Below are 16,496 nucleotides of genomic sequence, written 5' to 3'. Positions count from 1 at the left end.
CTGGAAGCTCTCATAACCCTTTGTGTCCCAGACGAGAATAGCCACTTTTATAGAGAATGGAGTCTGGTGGTGGATCCGTGAAAGGATTCTCTTGTTAAAATGACTTCCAGGGGCGCTTGCTCTGACTGTTTGTATTTTCAAGGTTGTATTTTCAAAAGCACTCTTCCCTTTCTGTCCCTCTCTTTCCTTGCGAAGGGCTTCATGCCAAAACCGAGGGTCTCTGCGCAGTGCCCAGCCCAGCAGCAGCTTCCAGGCAGACAGTGCTGCTGAGTATTGACAGATGGACAAGAAAACATGCAGTACACACAGGACTTCCTGCAGACAGCCTGTTCTAATCCCCTGGTAGGTACATAGAACCTCACCTTTCCATCTGTAGGTGTCTGTCTGCGCATGGGAATTGCATGGCTGTGCTGTAAGCAGACACCTCTGCTCACCTCGTATTATCTTGTTCACCTTAAAGTTGGTTCTGCTTCTCCTGTTGGGTGCCTAGGGCTGAACCCTCTGGCTGTCTGCTTTTGGAAGAGGGATTGTGCCCAGATATAGCAATATCTGGCAAGACCCAGTGCCCTACAGGCCTAATTTTAGCTCCCTGCTGCAGGCTGGCTTCCTGTCGTGGGCCAGGAGAAGGTTAATGATCATCTGGGCAGCTCTCCAAATCCAATGTAATGTTTATTCAGGATAGCAGCATTGCAGAGCAGACCAAGCATGACCCCTTTCCACACGCATCTTACCCAGCATGGCCCTGCTTCTGCACATGGAGCAGCTCAGGTTTGTCAGCTCTTAGAGGCGGGACCCTCTTCTCCTTCCCTGGATCAAGATAGGTCCTGTGCAACCCTGCCTGTATCCTCATCTCCTAAACCAAACAGATGCTGTGTTTCTAGAGAAAAACATTTCAACAGATTGCAGATCTATGATAGTAGTGGAAATAGACACTTGAACAACCCCTGCTCAAACTTTACAGGATGCTCCTCACCTGATCCCTGTGGCCAGGAATCACTAGCAGACTGCAAGAACATCCTGGACACGATTGCTCTAGAACAGCCCATGTCTCTCAGGCAGCACTACCAGGTGCTTGTTTTGCACAAAGGTGGGTAGGGTTATAGGTGAGAATCAGCACTTAGAGGAGACAGGAATGGCTTAGAGGCCACATGGGTAGCTCAGTCTGATGTGGCTAAAAGCAATTAAGTTCATATATAATGCTGCCAAGGGCAAAGGGCTAACCCTACTGACCAAAGAGCATTTCCTAAGTGCATAGCATGTCTTCATCTGGCACTCAAAGCAGAAATCCCCCTGCCACAAGGACCTCAGTTTGCTAGTCCCCAGGAAGGCAGAGTGTTCAGGCTCACTGCACCCCACAGCTCCCCACAGGGCTTGGAGGAGCTGGAGCCAAGGGATGTGGGGCACTGTGGTCTCAGCTTGCTGCTGCTACTTTGGTGGGCGTGGATGTTCCACACGCATGCACAGCTGGGTTTGGGGTCTGAGAGGGTGCAGATTGACATATAAGGTGTGGAGAGGTGGGAGATAGCAGTGGCCATACCCTCTGACAGAGGGCAGAGCCCATGGGATGTGTTTATTCACCTCAGCTGCTGTTGAAGAGCTTAATTTCAGCCATGAACTTACAGCATTTTCCTCCCTACAGTGCAGCCCCTGCAGTTACTGTGCCATCCTTTTGACACAACACGAGCAGACATGCAATGGGCTCAGTCCCAGGGATACCCCATGCCAGCACACAGTAAGTACGCTGTTTGCTTGGGGCTGTACATGGGTTCCCCTCGGGGCTCCATGAAGAGTTTGGGTATGAGCCATAAGACCTGGGGGCTGGAGATGTGCTGCGGTGGGGGAATGCTTCTCTTCTAGCAATGAGCACTTGCAGATGTATGTGGCCAACTGCAGAGTCTTTGCTGCTTCCCTGGGGGTGCGGAAAAAAACTTGTACATGTTGCCAAAAGTGTTTTCTGAGAGCTCTGAGTTGCTGGTGCTGGCTTCACTGATAGCTGAAAAACAGTAGCACATGCAAGCTTCCCAGGCACACTCCAAGAGGGACTGTGAGAGCACCAATTCAATGGGGTCTCTAGAGAGTGCTGGGATGTGCTTCCTCCTACCTGAAACACTCGGGAAGATGGCTGGGCAGCCAGATGGCCGTATTCGTGTGGAGCTGCTATTAATGTTTCATCTGACTGTGTTTACAGCGTCGTTAATGTGACTTCTAGGTTCCGCAGCAGGTATCTTTATTATGTTAAATCTGAACAGAACAACGATAGAGCTCTGCTGGGGGCTTGACTGGTGAAACTGGGTGCCCATGCACTTATGGGAATAAGCAAAGCTCATTATTTTCTACCGAAGATGCTCAGCCACAGGCCAGAATGACCACTGGGTCTCCCGTGTGGTGTCAGCAGGCCTAGAACCCAACAAATGGCCTTACCCAAAAACGTGTGGGTAGAAGCGGAGAATCTTGGGGAAAAAGGGTTGTGTATACATGGTGGGCTCCAAAGAGACGCTGTTATGGTTTGTGCTTAACTGCTGGTGGAGAGGCAGCAGCAGGAGCTGGTGGTGCATTGATGTGGGCTTGCAGCACGTGAAAGCCCTTCCTCAGCATCATACCTGCTCCTCAGCCGTGTCTGAGGTCACTGTCTGGGTCACTGCATTTTCCCTGCTCATTTATAGACCTACAAAAGATGTGGTGAGTGGAAAGGGAAACTTCAGAGAGTGCAAGACAATAGAAGCAGGGAGCCCTGCCAGGACTTGGATTGCCTGTCCTTTTCATAAACATTTCATGTGGAGGTTACCCAAGTTGAAAAAACAAGTGAACCCAGAACACCCACCCTCTCTGGAGGAATTGAGTTTATCGTTAATAATCTACTGCTAAAAGGGTAACATCTGTTTTGGACAAACTGTAATGAGATTTAAACCCCAGGTGGAGGGAGGACTTCACAGTAATAAATGACTTTCTGTATGTCTAAATAGTTTTAATTTTTTTTTTCTGGCAGAAATGGCTGCTTTTCACCTCAGGCTTCTTCTTGCCAGCTCTTTTTGTTTAATGATTGCTATTAATTTCCAGGGTGGCAGATGGATTCTAGCCTGGTGTAGTCTGATATGAGGAAAAACAGCCCGGGAAGGTGTGAGCTTGCCATGAATGTGAGCATGGATCATACGTGTCTTGGTGGGATGCCACGTGTGTTTGCATTCCAGGGGAACTATTGCTTCTTGGTAGCTGTTCCCCACCCCTGGGATCCTCAAGCATTTCTCCCTTTCCTTCAGATAGGAAAGGGAATTGGCTCTCTTGGTCCCTGCTGGTAGCACTGCTGGTTTAGACCCTGATACATCAAAGCTGCTGATTTCAGCAAGGCTCTGGGAGGAATTCAAACCAGCACTCAAGCACTTAAGTGCTTTGCTAAACCCAAGTGAGCTGGAGAGCAGCACATGGTCCCCAAAACATGGAAAGGAGCTCACTGCCTTGACTGGATGATGCCCGTGGCTGCTGCTGCCAGGGGATGGGGATTCCTCCTTGGGTGTGAAATATAGGTTTCAGTGCTCTTCCCAGGTAGCTGTGATTTGTATGGTGTGGGATGCTCCAAGTAGGAAATCCTCTGAAGGTGAAGACAAGTGGCTGCTGTTAAATACAGTGGTGCATGCTGCAAGCTCCTAATGCCCCAAAAGGCATTTTCTCAGTCTCTGAGTTCTTAGTGCCTCACTGTGCTGGCATGTCCTGCCTTCCCCTTCCCATGCTGAAGGAGCATCCCCAGGCCCAGCCCAGGATCTGAGCATGCAGGGTGGCTGGAGGAGGTCCACAAAAAGAAGCTGGTGATGGACCACTGTGTGGCAGTGCTCCAGGATGGGAGTGTGGTGGAGGATGGGGGAAGGAGGGAGGGTTTGAACTGCCTGGGGTGAGCCCCAGCAATGCAGGGAAGGGTGTAGAGATAGAAAGTGTAGCATCTCAGGTGATGCAGATAATCTCCCTTAATCTCCTGCTCAAAATAACCCAAAGTCAAGTAAAGGAGGGATTATATGGCCTAAGCCACTGTTATCACCAGGGTGTAACAGACTTAGGTTGCATCTGAAGGGCTGCCAAGGAGGAAGAGGAGTGCAGCAAATATCAGCCTGCTGGCAGTGCCTCACTGGTGAGGGTGTCTGGGGAGGCTGGGGACCCTCCTGGGGTGGTCCAAGGAGAGCAGGGCTGTAGGGAAGGTGGCTGCCTGCAGCCTCAGAAGCCTGTGTGGGGACCTGGTCCCAGGTGTGTCCAACAGCATGGAGATGATGCAGTCTTTTACATCTTGGATATACCAATAGGTTTATTCTTAGCATGTGGGGGTCAAAGTGCTTTTTACCTATTATTCTAATGAGAGAAGCTGTCAGACTCAGCTCTACAGCTGAGAAACTGAGCCTCTGAAAATGTAAACAGCCCATCAGGTGCTGAAGCAAGGTGGGCAGTCCTTGCTCTCCTATCACCCAATTCCATCATCTCTGTTCGTAACGGATTTTGCCTTGCACACCCTTGGCTGCACGCTCGTGGTAGCCACGAGGCTCCTGTGAGCTGAAGGCATCTCCTACCCTTTGCCAGAAAGTCACACCCAGGCTCAGCTGCTGCGCTGCTGCCAGTGAGGGCTGAGTTGCAAGGCCCTATCCATCAGCTCCTGGCGATGCCTATGAGATAGCAGCACAGCAACAGTGTGAAGTGGCATTGCCCTGGGGAGGGAGCGCAGCGTGTTCATTTTAATGAGCTTGTCCATGCCTAAAGGAGAGAGAAAGCGAGAAAGGCCAACCTGGTTTAATAAACTCCAGCATGCAGATTTAATCAGATGGATCATTGTTCCTTGCACAGGAATGAATATATTAAAAAAAGGAGGAAAAAAAAAGATTCAAACTTTTTCCCCTTTGTTTTTCATTTGTATTATGTGCTGTGGTGTGATAAAACATCCTGGGGCCAGCTGGCAAGCCAATAAAAGAGGTGGTGGAGGAGAGGAAGGTGCTGATCCATGAGAGCAGGAGGGGTGAGGCTGGACTTGCAATGAGGGCTGCAGCACCCTCAGACCCATACCAGCCCCCTGATGATGTGTGTCTGGGCTCTGAGCTGCCGTCAGCACCTCTTCAGGCCTCCAGCCCTGAGTTCCAGCAGTGCAGTAAGGTTATGGCTTGAGGTATGGATGCTATGAGCTATCTGGTGCTAAATGCTGTCCGTGGGCAAACCATGCTGTGCCACCCCACGCTCCTGCCCTTGCAAAATGGTGGCCCTGTGTGCAGCACGAAGCAGTATGCAGGCATAGGGTTGTGTCAGTGTGTGCCTCAGGAGGACACGGCCCTGGCTTGTGAGTGTCTTGCCATGTGGGTGTGCATAAAGCCAGCTTAGGCCAAAGAGTATTTTGTGCTAAATCCTGGTCAGACTGCCTGGAGCTGTGGTATCGCCTTCCTTTGGGAAGATCACTCTAAAGTGCAGCATTGACCTGTCCATGAAAACATCACCTACAGCCACTTGGTGTTAAAAATCAAAAACTTTGCCTTCTGGCCCGCCCCCACGTTACTGCTTCATTACTTTATCCATTACTGGGCATGAATGCTAATAAATAATCCCACTTTCATTCCTACTGTTGTTTAAGTGGCCATTAATTGTGGTTTATATGCTGTCTTTGTATATTTGTGTACGACAGCTTCTTCATGATTCCTTGATTAACCGTGATTGATTGTGTATTTTAAAATCAATTAAAAGTTTTGCCACTGAAAGGTAGAGTCTTTAGCAGTAATGCTCCAAGATGTTGCCATTTATAACGGAGCTATTGTTAGTGCTGGCTTCCATTAGTGTGGCACACAGTGATCTTTTTTGTCCAAATCTATGCAAACATATGCGTATAAGTGAGTGTGCACACACTTCTGTCTTCTTTGAGTGCTTTAGAGCTGGAAGAGGGTGGGGTGGTTTCTTGCAGGGTTCTGGATATAGGTTGGGTTTGTTCCGTGGCCAGCCAGGTATCACCAACTCCCTTCCCTAGGAGCTGAGTGCAAGTCCTGAGACCCACAACCCAAAATTTCCTTGCTGGCATGAGAGCACCGTGCCCTAGCCAGCTCCTCTTTACCAATTAGATAGCTGCTAATGTGCTCAGCTTAATGAGGCTATGAGGCTGCTGAGGGGGGTGGGGGGGGTGCATCCTTCTGAACCCCTGTTTCAGGGAGTGTGTCTGTGCCTTGTGGGGTGGATAACTGTGCAGGTATATGTTTGTGGTGGTGACACAATGCTGGTGTGATGAAGGAGGAGATGTGGCTGCTGCCTGGGCATCAGGGCATGTGCTGGAGCATAGATCACTTCATAACACCAGCACGGGTATGATATCAGCCCTCAGCTCGTCATACTGCTGCTTAGCTGGGAGAATGCGTCCAGCACCAGAGCAGGAGGAGATGAGGTTAACACTGCTTTCTTCGTGCTGTCTGCCTTCTCCTGTAAATCTCAATCCAGCGTGCATGCCAGGGTGCCTCTGCCCAGTGCATTGAACTGGGGACGAGTACACCATGTAGATACTGAACAGCTTCTTGGAGGTGGGAGGAAGCAAAATCCCTGGGGGCTGCGGTGGGGAGAAATAGGGCCCTATTTACTGATCTTCCCTTCCCCACTTTTCCCCCAGCATCTCAGCTGCACCCTGGAGTGCCCGTGAGGGGAAATCACCAATCTGGTTAACTGATGGGGGAAGCGCTCTGTGCGAGCCCTGGAATGGGGTGGCTCTGTCGTATTAACTCTCCTCCTCGCGTTGATGTTAATGAAATAAAGAAATATGATGGTTCCAGACTTTTAAACTTCTTATAGCTCGATTTGCATAATGGCCACTGCTACCCTGAACAGGAACTGATCTGTCGAAAAATATTGTTCCAGCCCTCTATCATTCAGCTCAATGGAAGGCGCAGATTGGCCCACAGGGGCTGTTTTTTGCTGATGGAATGGAGTGTGCCCCGCGCCGAACATAAAAAGCTAAAATTAGGACTCAATTCAATATTGTAAAAAAGAAATTGGTTAAAAGTTATAGATCAATAACTGTTAACATGACTCTATTTTTCAGACGGGTCATGTTTACTGCCGCTGGTGATGCTGGGGCTGGCTCCTTCCCACCTGCTGAAGGCACTTCGCCGTCCCTTTGGAGCAGCGTGTTGTGGCTCAGCTCTCCTGAGCAGCCCTGCAAGCTCTGGAGTTTGTCGTGAAGGTTTTCTGCACTGTGAAAGGCCGGGCCTGGCTGCACCCAGCTCCAGGGCTCTTTTCCACTTTCCTGCACAACACTTGGTGTCAGGCTGTGAGTGATGCTGGCACCATCCAGTCCCTCTGAAATGGACCATGCCTCACACCTTAGTGCTCCAGATCCCCCAATCCTCAGTGCCCTAGAGCAACTCTTCGTGATGCCCTTGATCACCACCCTCTGCTCTTCCATGCCCTCGATCTCTGCTTCTTGCTTACCTACACCTCAGCTCCTTGATTACCAACATCTCTGCTCCTCCATGCCCTGCATCTCTGCTTCTTCTCATCCTGGCTCTCTGTTCCTTGATGATCTACATCTTTGCTCTTTGATGCCCTAGATTTTCACTTATCAGTGCCCTAGATCTCTGCCTGCTGCAAAGACTGCTCCTCTCCCAGCAGATGATTCCTGCACTACTTCCACCAATTTGAGAGTAACTGGATGCTTTCAGCCCTGGGTCTTGTTCTTGGTGCGTGTCCATCCTGTCTGTTACAGCAAGGTAAGCATCTCTTCCTCCATTGTGTGTATTTAAACCAAGGTGCCCACAAGCAAAGACTGTATCTCTCAGCAGCATTGCATGTTTGGGGTGCACAGCCTCAGATAAAGGGGACAGGGAGCGGGCTGAGCACTGCAAGCCAGCGTGGTGATGGTCCTTCTGCCCCTGGTCACCTTGGGCTTGCCTCTGACAGCTCATTACAGCTTGTCTTTGATCACTTGCCTCTCCCCCTCTCTGTGCTTGGAAATGCTGGAGAGCTTTCCTGACTGATATTATCAAAAAGGACGTTTTTATTTCTAAAATATACAGTGTAATTAGAACTGCAAAGGAAGAGAGCAGCCAGTCCATAAAAACACCCGCTCTGCGACAGTCTCTGTCCTGACCCTGTGGGAACTGAGAACAAAAGACTCCTGGATTTTGGGGAGAACTAGGCAGTTTCCCAAATAACGGGAGCAGCCCTCAGGTCCCAGCCAAAAAGGGTTCTTCCACTGCATGGGAAGGGTTTGCTGTGGAAATGCTCTCACTCATAGCTGAACATGCTTTGCTGAATTGGGACCCATTGGAAGCATGGATTGAATAGCTTCAACCAGCAGCACAGACTCTCACCTAACCCATCACCATGCAAATGCACCTTCTGACAGAGTGATTGAAAGCCCCACAGCCACACACAGTGTTGTTAGCATATTTCCAGCTTTGCAGGGCCCTCTCCCACAGGCAGCTCCATCCTATGGCATGGGAGGGCAGCGCTTCTCCTCTGCCAGCTGCTGGCCATGGGCAGGGGCCGCCTAACAGAGACCCAGCTCCCATCCTTCCCATCTCTACGGCTGCCCTGGGAAACAGCTGACTTCTTAAAAATTGATGGGGTTCATTTCCTGCCTCTGTGCACTTAAAGCATCAGCTCTGCCACTACCAGCAACGTCCACATTAATTACTATCATAACACAAGTACCTTTGTGTGTGCTGCCTTGCCTGGAGAGTCTGTCCCAGCAGTGACCTGCATTTTGCTCCCGTTGAGACCTTGCCCATGGCTGAGGTTTCCAGAGCTGCAGCATGCACAGCAACAAAGCTGGGATAGCCCCAGAGGAGGAGAGGCAGCAGGAAGGGTCTGCACACAGATCCTCTCTGATGCAGGCTCAGAGGTTCACCTGGAGCACGGGACTCTCCTTCCCCTCCTCCCTGTGTCCTATTGAGCAGCAGCACCTCTGGGTCTGTGGCTTATCAATGTCTTTCTGGTAGGGTTGGATCGTAGGAAAAATTAATTCTAGAAAGAGCGGAGGTGCTTTGGCACAAGCTGCCCAGGAAAGTGGTGTAGTCATTGTCCTGGAGGTGTTCCAGATCCGTGGAGATGTGGCACTGAGGGACATGGTTAAGGGGCATGGTGGGATGGGTTGTGCTTGATGATCTTAGAGGTCTTTTTTCCAACCTTAATGATCCTGTGATTCTCCGCATGGTGTAAATTAATTAAATGTTCACTGGCGGTGAGAGGCTGATTCCATGGCTGGGTGGTGGAAGTGCTTCCCCCAAGACTGTCTGGAGTGCCCACACTGAATGCTCTCAGCTCCAAGCCCCAGGGCGCAGCCTTCAGCATTCCACCACTAAGACCCTCCAAACAGAAATTTCCAGTTTCCAAGTAAAAAAAAAAATCTGGTCATGGAAAAACGCCCAGCTCACTCGAACATAGCTGCTGGGGTTGGGGCCGGGCCATGCTGGTCTGCTTTTCAGTGCCCTGTGGACTGCAGAAAATTATGAATTCTTTTTTTTTTGGCATAAAATTATGATTATCCAGTGTTTAACACAAGCATGTCTTAGACCGTGAAATGACTTGCATGAGAGAGATAAAACACTGGAAATTAAGAGGAAGCAGGAGCCAGCAGCTGAAAAGATCATTGGAAAAGCCTGCTCAGCATGGACCAAAGAGCTCCGACCCAGGTATCATACAGCCTCATCAAAAACCTGACCAAGGGTGTCCTCTGAGCACGTGAAGCAACCAAAACAAGGATCTCAAGGAGACTGATGCGTGCTGGAGAACGCATCCAGAATACTTCGTCGCTGCCTTTTCCTATCCACCTAAAAATCCCCAAAGGCCTGCAGGCAACTGGTAACAGTTCCTCAGAAAAAGGTCTAGGAATTATAGCAGGTCATGAGCTGAACATGAGTTATCAGTGTCGCATCAAGAGGCAGAGAGTGCCCTGGGAGATGCGAGCAGCAGCGTGGCCTACCCAGGCTCCCCACATCATCTCTCTTGCCCATTCAGGGCTGGTGAGGTCTACACTGGAGCAAATGCTGGTATCGGCAGCTCGTGTCAAAAGGGAGGCAGCACCGCTGCAGTCAGCACGCAGGGAACAGTGAGAATGATCAGAGGTCTACAAGACATGACCTACAAAGGAAGATTGAAAGAACTGGGTTATTTAGCCTAAAAGAGATGATGGGAGAAGAGATGTGATAACAGTCCTCAAGTGCTTAAAAGGCTGCTGCCAAGGGGGAGAGAATAATCTGTTCTTTATGTCCATGGTGGACAGGACAAGAAATAATCGGCTTAAATTACAGCAAGAGAAATCAGGTTAGACACCGGGACAAAACCGACGAGGCTGAAGCTGGGCAGAGAACGACAGCGGTGCTCTTGGAGGCAGAGGGGTTCTGTCGGGTTGGGATCGCTGTGGGGAGAGGCCGATGTGCTTCCACGTCCCGGCGGTGCCTTTGACACGAGGTTTGGTGCTGCTGCATTTCCCAAAGCAAGGTCACGCTTCAGCGCTTGCTGCTGCTGGGGGGGGATGAATCCCAGCCGCTTTGTCTTGGGAGAACTTCTAAGACAGCAAAACGTGATTTTGCGGCAAACTGGGGGCACGAGTCGACATTTTCGGTTATTTTTCTTGCAGTGAAAAAAACTTGAAAGTGTTTTTTTTTTTCTCCCATCTGTTTCAGCCATCCTATTGCAACACAAACAGAGCAGAGTGCCCCAGCCATGCCCCACGGGCAAGCCAAAATGACATAGTCCAAACGAAACCTGTTTGATAACATCCTTGCTGAAAACATCAGAGAACTCAATCTCTTCCATTCCAAACAATTAGATGGAGTTGAAACATATTTTCTGAGTGAGGAGATTGCCCTGAGATGTTTTTCAGCTGGCTCAGACGGTTCTTGCTACCAGAGAGGCAAAAAGAAAGGCACACACGTGTCCAAGAGCAGCACGGTGCTGCTGAGTGTGCACCGTTGGCCAAAGATGGAGAGCTGCCGTGTTCTCAGGAGAGATGATGATTAGCACTGGATTCCAAGAGCAATCCTTTATTTTAAAACCTGCCTCCTAATTCATTTTATATTTACCCATAAAATGTTGGCCAAGGTTTCTGAGAGCTGCGGACTTTTGGAAAGGCCAAGTTTCCAGCAGAGCTGACTCAGCAGAAGCTCTCCTGATTGAAGCGGTGCCTGTGTGAGTTCATACCACCCTGGGGCAGGGATGGAAACAGAGGAGCTGGGCTCTCCCTGGCTTTGTTTTCTGCAAGGAGCAAAGCTTGCTGCTTGGCCTGAGGGGCTGGGAAGGGAAAGTGCAGAATTATCCCTGCTTGTTTCCCCCCTGCTGCGCATCCTGACTTTTGTTCACTTGCAGTTTAGTACCTCTAAGATGAGAATCAAAAGAAAGAAGAAAAAGTAAGAAATAACAACAACAAAAAAGATGAAAACCCTGTAAGTAATTAGTTTTCAGCCTCTCTGCCCAGCATCAAGGAGGGATGCGGAAAATACCCAGATTATTAAAACATCCCCCTGCTTCTACCCAGGATGCTCTGGGACAGGCATCCCAGCTCCCTCCCACACCACAGTGGAAGTACACTGGGACTTGGACTAATTCTAACATAGCCCCTGGTGCCGAGTCTGTTTCTGCCTTCCTTTTCCCCTGTTGCTGATCGCCCTAGTTGTTCCCCTGGCTCCTGGGCACAATGGCAATACCTCCCCTTTCTGTGTTTGTGGGGCAGTGGTGTCCCAAGCAGCTGTTGCCTGGGAGGTGAGGTCTCATCTGCAGAGCCTGGCCTTCATCCTCATGCTATTGTGGGCCCTCCTCATCGAAGGGTTGGGAAGAGAAGAATATGATACTGCAGACTGCAGTGGGGTCCTATCCCAGGTGGACTAAGCTTCCTTTGCTTCAAGAAAAAATTAGGATGGAGGAAAAATCAGAAGAGTGCTGAAAGTTGCCCATCTCATACCTTGGAGAGGAGCTGCTTCTGATATCTCTTACAAGGCATTTGAGTGGTGGCCAGGCTATGAAATACAGCCAAGGCTTTTTGAATTGACAGCTCATTCCACACACAAGCAAAGCCCGAAAGACAGTCCAGAGCTGCATAATAATAGTGGGCTAATAGATAAGTACATAACAAAAACCTAATGAGAACACCAGTATCTCCTAAGTTCAGCTTCATTCAGAAAGCCAAGAATATGGAATTGTGTCAATTTGTGTCCAATGGCCATAATGAACATGCCACAGGAGATGCCCAGAAGGAATAATACCATAAGTTGGCAAGGTCGCAGCTGCATTCATCTCCTCAAACAAGAGCTGGTCACCCATAGTCCAGCAGTATCAAAGACCAGTCCATCAGTTCCAATGTTATTTCCACCTTCAAGTATGGGTGGGAACACTCAATCTGACAGCAGCCCCAAGAGATGTGTCACTAGTGTGAGAGCCAATGCTGGAAGGCCATCCAGGGGCATGAAGCAGAGTTAATTTATTCTAGCTAATGCTGAGGATCATCAGAGGGTTCAAACCTCCACCACCACCTAGTCCTTTGGAGAAGGCTGTGGGCACATGTCTGGGACGCGCATCAGTAATGACCCATCGCAGTTGGAGTCTGCAGCCCCAAACCCGCATTTTGGGCACCCTACACCTGGCTGGGCAGTGGCTGGCACTGACTTGGGAGCTCTGTTCTCCTTTCCTGGGGGGCTAAAAGCTGGGTACAGGGTGGTTGTCATCCCCATGGTGTCAGCTGTGGGGACAGGAGCAGGAAGGCCCCACCGAGGACCTTCTCCCCAGGTTGTTTGCAGGGGAATCGGAGTGACTGGAAGCCAGTGGGCCTCCAAGCGTTGCACAACGTTATTCATGTAGCAGCTAATGGAGCTTACTCAATCCATAAAGATTTTAAGTCAGGAGTTTGATGTTAATTATGGACCAAAACATTTAATAGCCCGTTACACTTCCACGAGGCATTTTTTTAATTAAAAAATGATATATTGCAGAAAAGGGAAAAAAACAGAGGGGAATAATTGAAGATTGTTTTATTCTGGAATGACCCGAGGCAGGGAAGGCAGCAAGGAGCCGGCGTGTCGGGGAACGTGATGGTAATGGCATGGACCTGGCAGCATGGGAAGAGCAGAGTGAGGAAGGAGCAGCCAAACCTCTAGGAGAAGGGAGAAGGAGCCCTGGGACAGGTGGGTGGGTGAACATCCCAGGGGTCTGGGCACTGCGCTGGCCTGCCCGACCTCTCCAGTCATCTGTCTGTGCTACAGAAGACCTTGGTTCAAACCCTTCTTTCTGCATCTCTATCAGCTATCTCTCAGGAAAAACAGCTAAACCCCCAGGGTGGAAATTAGCCTGGAAGATGTCGGGGTTGAAGAAAATCTGACATGTCTCGCTCTGACACTACTCCATTTTTCATTCAACATTTAAGGATGAGTTGGAGCAGGGGCTGGCTTCAGATGCATTCAGATGGGATGTGCAAAATGGAACAGCTTCAGCAGAGCAAGCCAGCACTTCCCATGCCCAGCCTGCCCCAAATGGTGCCCGCTGGGTGGTGAAGGTGAGCCTCCATCTGGGAGGCTGCTATCCAGCTAACTCAAGAGGGGAGGAGGAGAAACGGGATGGGAGCGTGTCCTGGGGGTGCCCAGGAAAAGTTAGGACGGCTGCTGATCATTGGAAGGAGCTGGAGTATGATCCCCACGCTTGCACAAGTCCTCCCGTGGCTCCCGCTCTGCACATTGCTGTTGTTCGCTTCCCCCAACTCTACAATGGAAATAATATTACTCCCTCCTTACAGGGCTTTGAGATGCTCAGTTACTATGGTGATGGGGCCATAAAAGTACCAAAGATAGCAAGAACAATAATAATATCAGACATGGTAAGAGCCAAATAATTGCATTTAGGGCACGCACACAACACAGAAGAGAGAGCCACCTCCACGCACCACAGCGCTCGGGCTCCGAAGACAACTTGTTACACCAGCGGGCTCACAGCCTATTTAAGGGCTCATTTCCAATTCCTGCGCCGTCCGCCCAAGGGCGAGGAGCAGCCACAGCTCTGCGCCCACTCCCACCTCTCCCCGGCAGCAGCCACAGAGCAGGGAGCAGTGGATGAGGCCCTTTGCCAACACCGACATCAGACGTTCCGTGCACCAGCGCTGTCACACCACGTCCCCGCAGACGTGCGGCCGCCACGTTGTTCGACCAGCTGAGCGTTTCCCCCAGCACAATGCTGCCGGCGGTGTGGCTCCTTTGTCTCTGCTGCTTTGTCTCTTGCCTCATTTTTTTTTTTCTTTTTTTCTTTTGAAATGTATGGGGTTTTAATTGAAAAAAAAAAAAAGATGCATAGCATCTGTGGCTGCTTAATAACACCTGTGCATGGCAAGGCTGCTTTTCAGCAGCAGTTGTCACAGTGTTCTCGTCTGTGCAGGGCTGAGCTGGTGCTGCGTGGCTCCCTTGGAACTGCTCAGGCAGGAGCCATCCTCGCAGGGCACATCATTAACTGGCGATGCAAAACAAGGTGCTGTTAAAAAAATATGAGCGACAAGCCCTCTAACGAGTGGGATGCTCAGGGATGTGCAGGCATGAGTTTGCCATGCCCCTATGGGAGCGGTGCCTGCAGGCAGCCAAGGGGCAGTGCATTTCGGCTTTTACTTCAGCTCTGCACCCCGATCCTTGGTGGGCACCCACATCCTTCAGACCTGGGAAGCTCAGGTGGGATCCAAATCCCAGTCCCCGTTGGGTGAATGAATAAAGTCCTGTTCCCAGACGGTGGAGGAGTTTGGTCAGGGAATAGAAGAGCAGCACAGCAAACATCTCCGTGTCCAGCCCTGTGTGATGCAGCTCTGCAGAGCCCCGTGAAACCCAGGGCATTTATGCAGCACCCTTCAGGCACTTCCCTTCAGCTCAGCCGATGCATTCAGGCTTTGAATTTCCCTCATCTCTCAGAGTACATTAAAAAATCAATGTAATTACACAGCAAACATTAATTATGATCAAAAATGCAGCTGAGAGGGATTGATCTGGAGGAGATCGCAAGGCTGTAGCTAGCCATGGAACTGCCAAAAAATCAGCTCAGGGAGGCTGAGGCCACAGGGACGTGTGTCCTGTCTGAACAGCAAGGCGTCCTTGGGGACACCTGGATTGGTGGTTTCTGCCTCTGATTTTCTCTTATGTCAGGCATGGGGATGGGTGAGCTCCATGGAGATGGAGCAGCTTCCTGGTCACCATGGCCACATCGGTGAGGTGAGTGGTGCAGAGCCCTCTCAGATGTTACCATAAAGCATGTGAACAACTCAGCCTGGCAATTTGCTCACAGTAAAGCCATCTTCATCTCCAGCTTCTTCCCCTAGACCCCAGTAGGCTCTTGGAGCTCACCAGGGATGAGGCTCCCCTGCACCCTGCCCTGTCTCTTGGCCAGCCTTATTCTTAGGAAGCTTCCCCTGAGCATCTAACCCAACCTGGCTGCACTTCAAGCCTATTACATCTTGTCCAACTAGCCACCAATTGATCACCATCATCTTTATAACTGCCCTTTCCATTCTGGATGAATGTTACACATTGCCTTGCTCTCAGTCTCTGTCCTGGCTCACAAACCCAGCTCCTTTAGTCCATCTTCCTGGAGCATGTTTTTCCAAACACTCCGAACTCTCTCAATTTGTCTGAATTTCTCTGAAAGTTGTGATGGCCAAACCTGGAGATATGTATCTCCTGCTGTTGCCTTACCAGCACTGAATAGAGCCAAATAAATTACCTTGCTGTCTTCCATCTGAAACTATTAATACATCTCCAGGCAAGATGTGCCTTTTCTTTCCTTTCCTAAAGCATCAGGTTATTGTCTGCTGCTCAGTTTGAGGGCTACTCTGCTGCCCGAGCCTTGGCCGCTCTCCTGCTGGCGTACCAGCTCTTCCCCATCTTACATCTGCGATTTTGATATCGCCTTCCTAAGTGAAGCACTTTGCACTTGGCTTTATTGAATTTCAGTGTATTGATTTCAAGCCATTTCTCCAATTTATCAAAATCATTTTGCTCTGAGGAATCTTGCAGCAGCTTGTCTTGCATCTGCTCTGTTGACAAAAGGTCTTTAGTCCTCAAGGCTATCAAGCCAGGACTGTGTAGTAGTCCTTAAAATAGCCAGAAAGTACCATACAGAAGGCATGGGGACAACAGAAGATGGAGGTTTTAGACTGGTTTGCACAGAAATGGCCACACAGGGTGCAGAAACAGCAGGAGGAGATGGGGTGAAGCACTGCAAGCATGGTGGGAATGCTAATGGGTCCTGGGGTGAAAGCAGGGCTGTGAGATGCTGGAAGCCTGTTGCCGGCCTGGGTGGGTGGTGGAGGCATGAGCCCTGGGGTTTAATGGTTCCTCTTTCTTTTCAGGTCTGTGTGTGATGAGCTGCCCTGTTCCCCCTTGGGGCTTGCATGGGGACACCCTGCAGCACCAGATGTTAATGGCACTGCGTGGGGACAGCAAAACCTGGATGAAGAGACTGGAGTCCATCAACCAGGTGAGAGGTGTTTATTGTTATTGCTCCATTCTTTAAGGGAGAGGAGGGCACCTGGGTAGCAGATGCTTGTC

The 16,496-nt window shown here is 50.1% G+C and overlaps 2 protein-coding genes across 10 annotated transcripts in view; one reads left to right on the top strand and one right to left on the bottom strand.

Moving 5' to 3' along the window:
* The window catches only part of ELFN1 (extracellular leucine rich repeat and fibronectin type III domain containing 1), a 79,224-nt gene that overhangs the window by 18,078 nt on the left and 44,650 nt on the right, over window positions 1–16,496 (bottom strand). The gene's annotated exons all lie outside the window — the stretch shown is intronic.
* MAD1L1 (MAD1 mitotic arrest deficient like 1) overlaps window positions 1–16,496 on the top strand; it is a 380,749-nt gene that overhangs the window by 351,794 nt on the left and 12,459 nt on the right. For 6 of the 8 annotated variants that reach the window (XM_021412115.1, XM_021412116.1, XM_021412117.1 and 3 more), the window contains 3 exons: window positions 196–342; window positions 1,640–1,732; window positions 7,034–16,425. The gene's annotated coding sequence lies outside the window, so the exon portion shown is untranslated. The remainder of the gene's footprint in view (window positions 1–195; window positions 343–1,639; window positions 1,733–7,033; window positions 16,426–16,496) is intronic. The other 2 variants (XM_021412108.1, XM_021412106.1) reach the window with 2 other exon arrangements.

The sequence above is a fragment of the Numida meleagris genome, chromosome 13 (genome assembly GCF_002078875.1).
Source record: "Numida meleagris isolate 19003 breed g44 Domestic line chromosome 13, NumMel1.0, whole genome shotgun sequence".
Taxonomy (NCBI): Eukaryota; Metazoa; Chordata; class Aves; order Galliformes; family Numididae; genus Numida; species Numida meleagris.
Note: the sequence above shows the minus strand (reverse complement) of the source record. Positions and strands in the feature narration are given on the sequence as shown.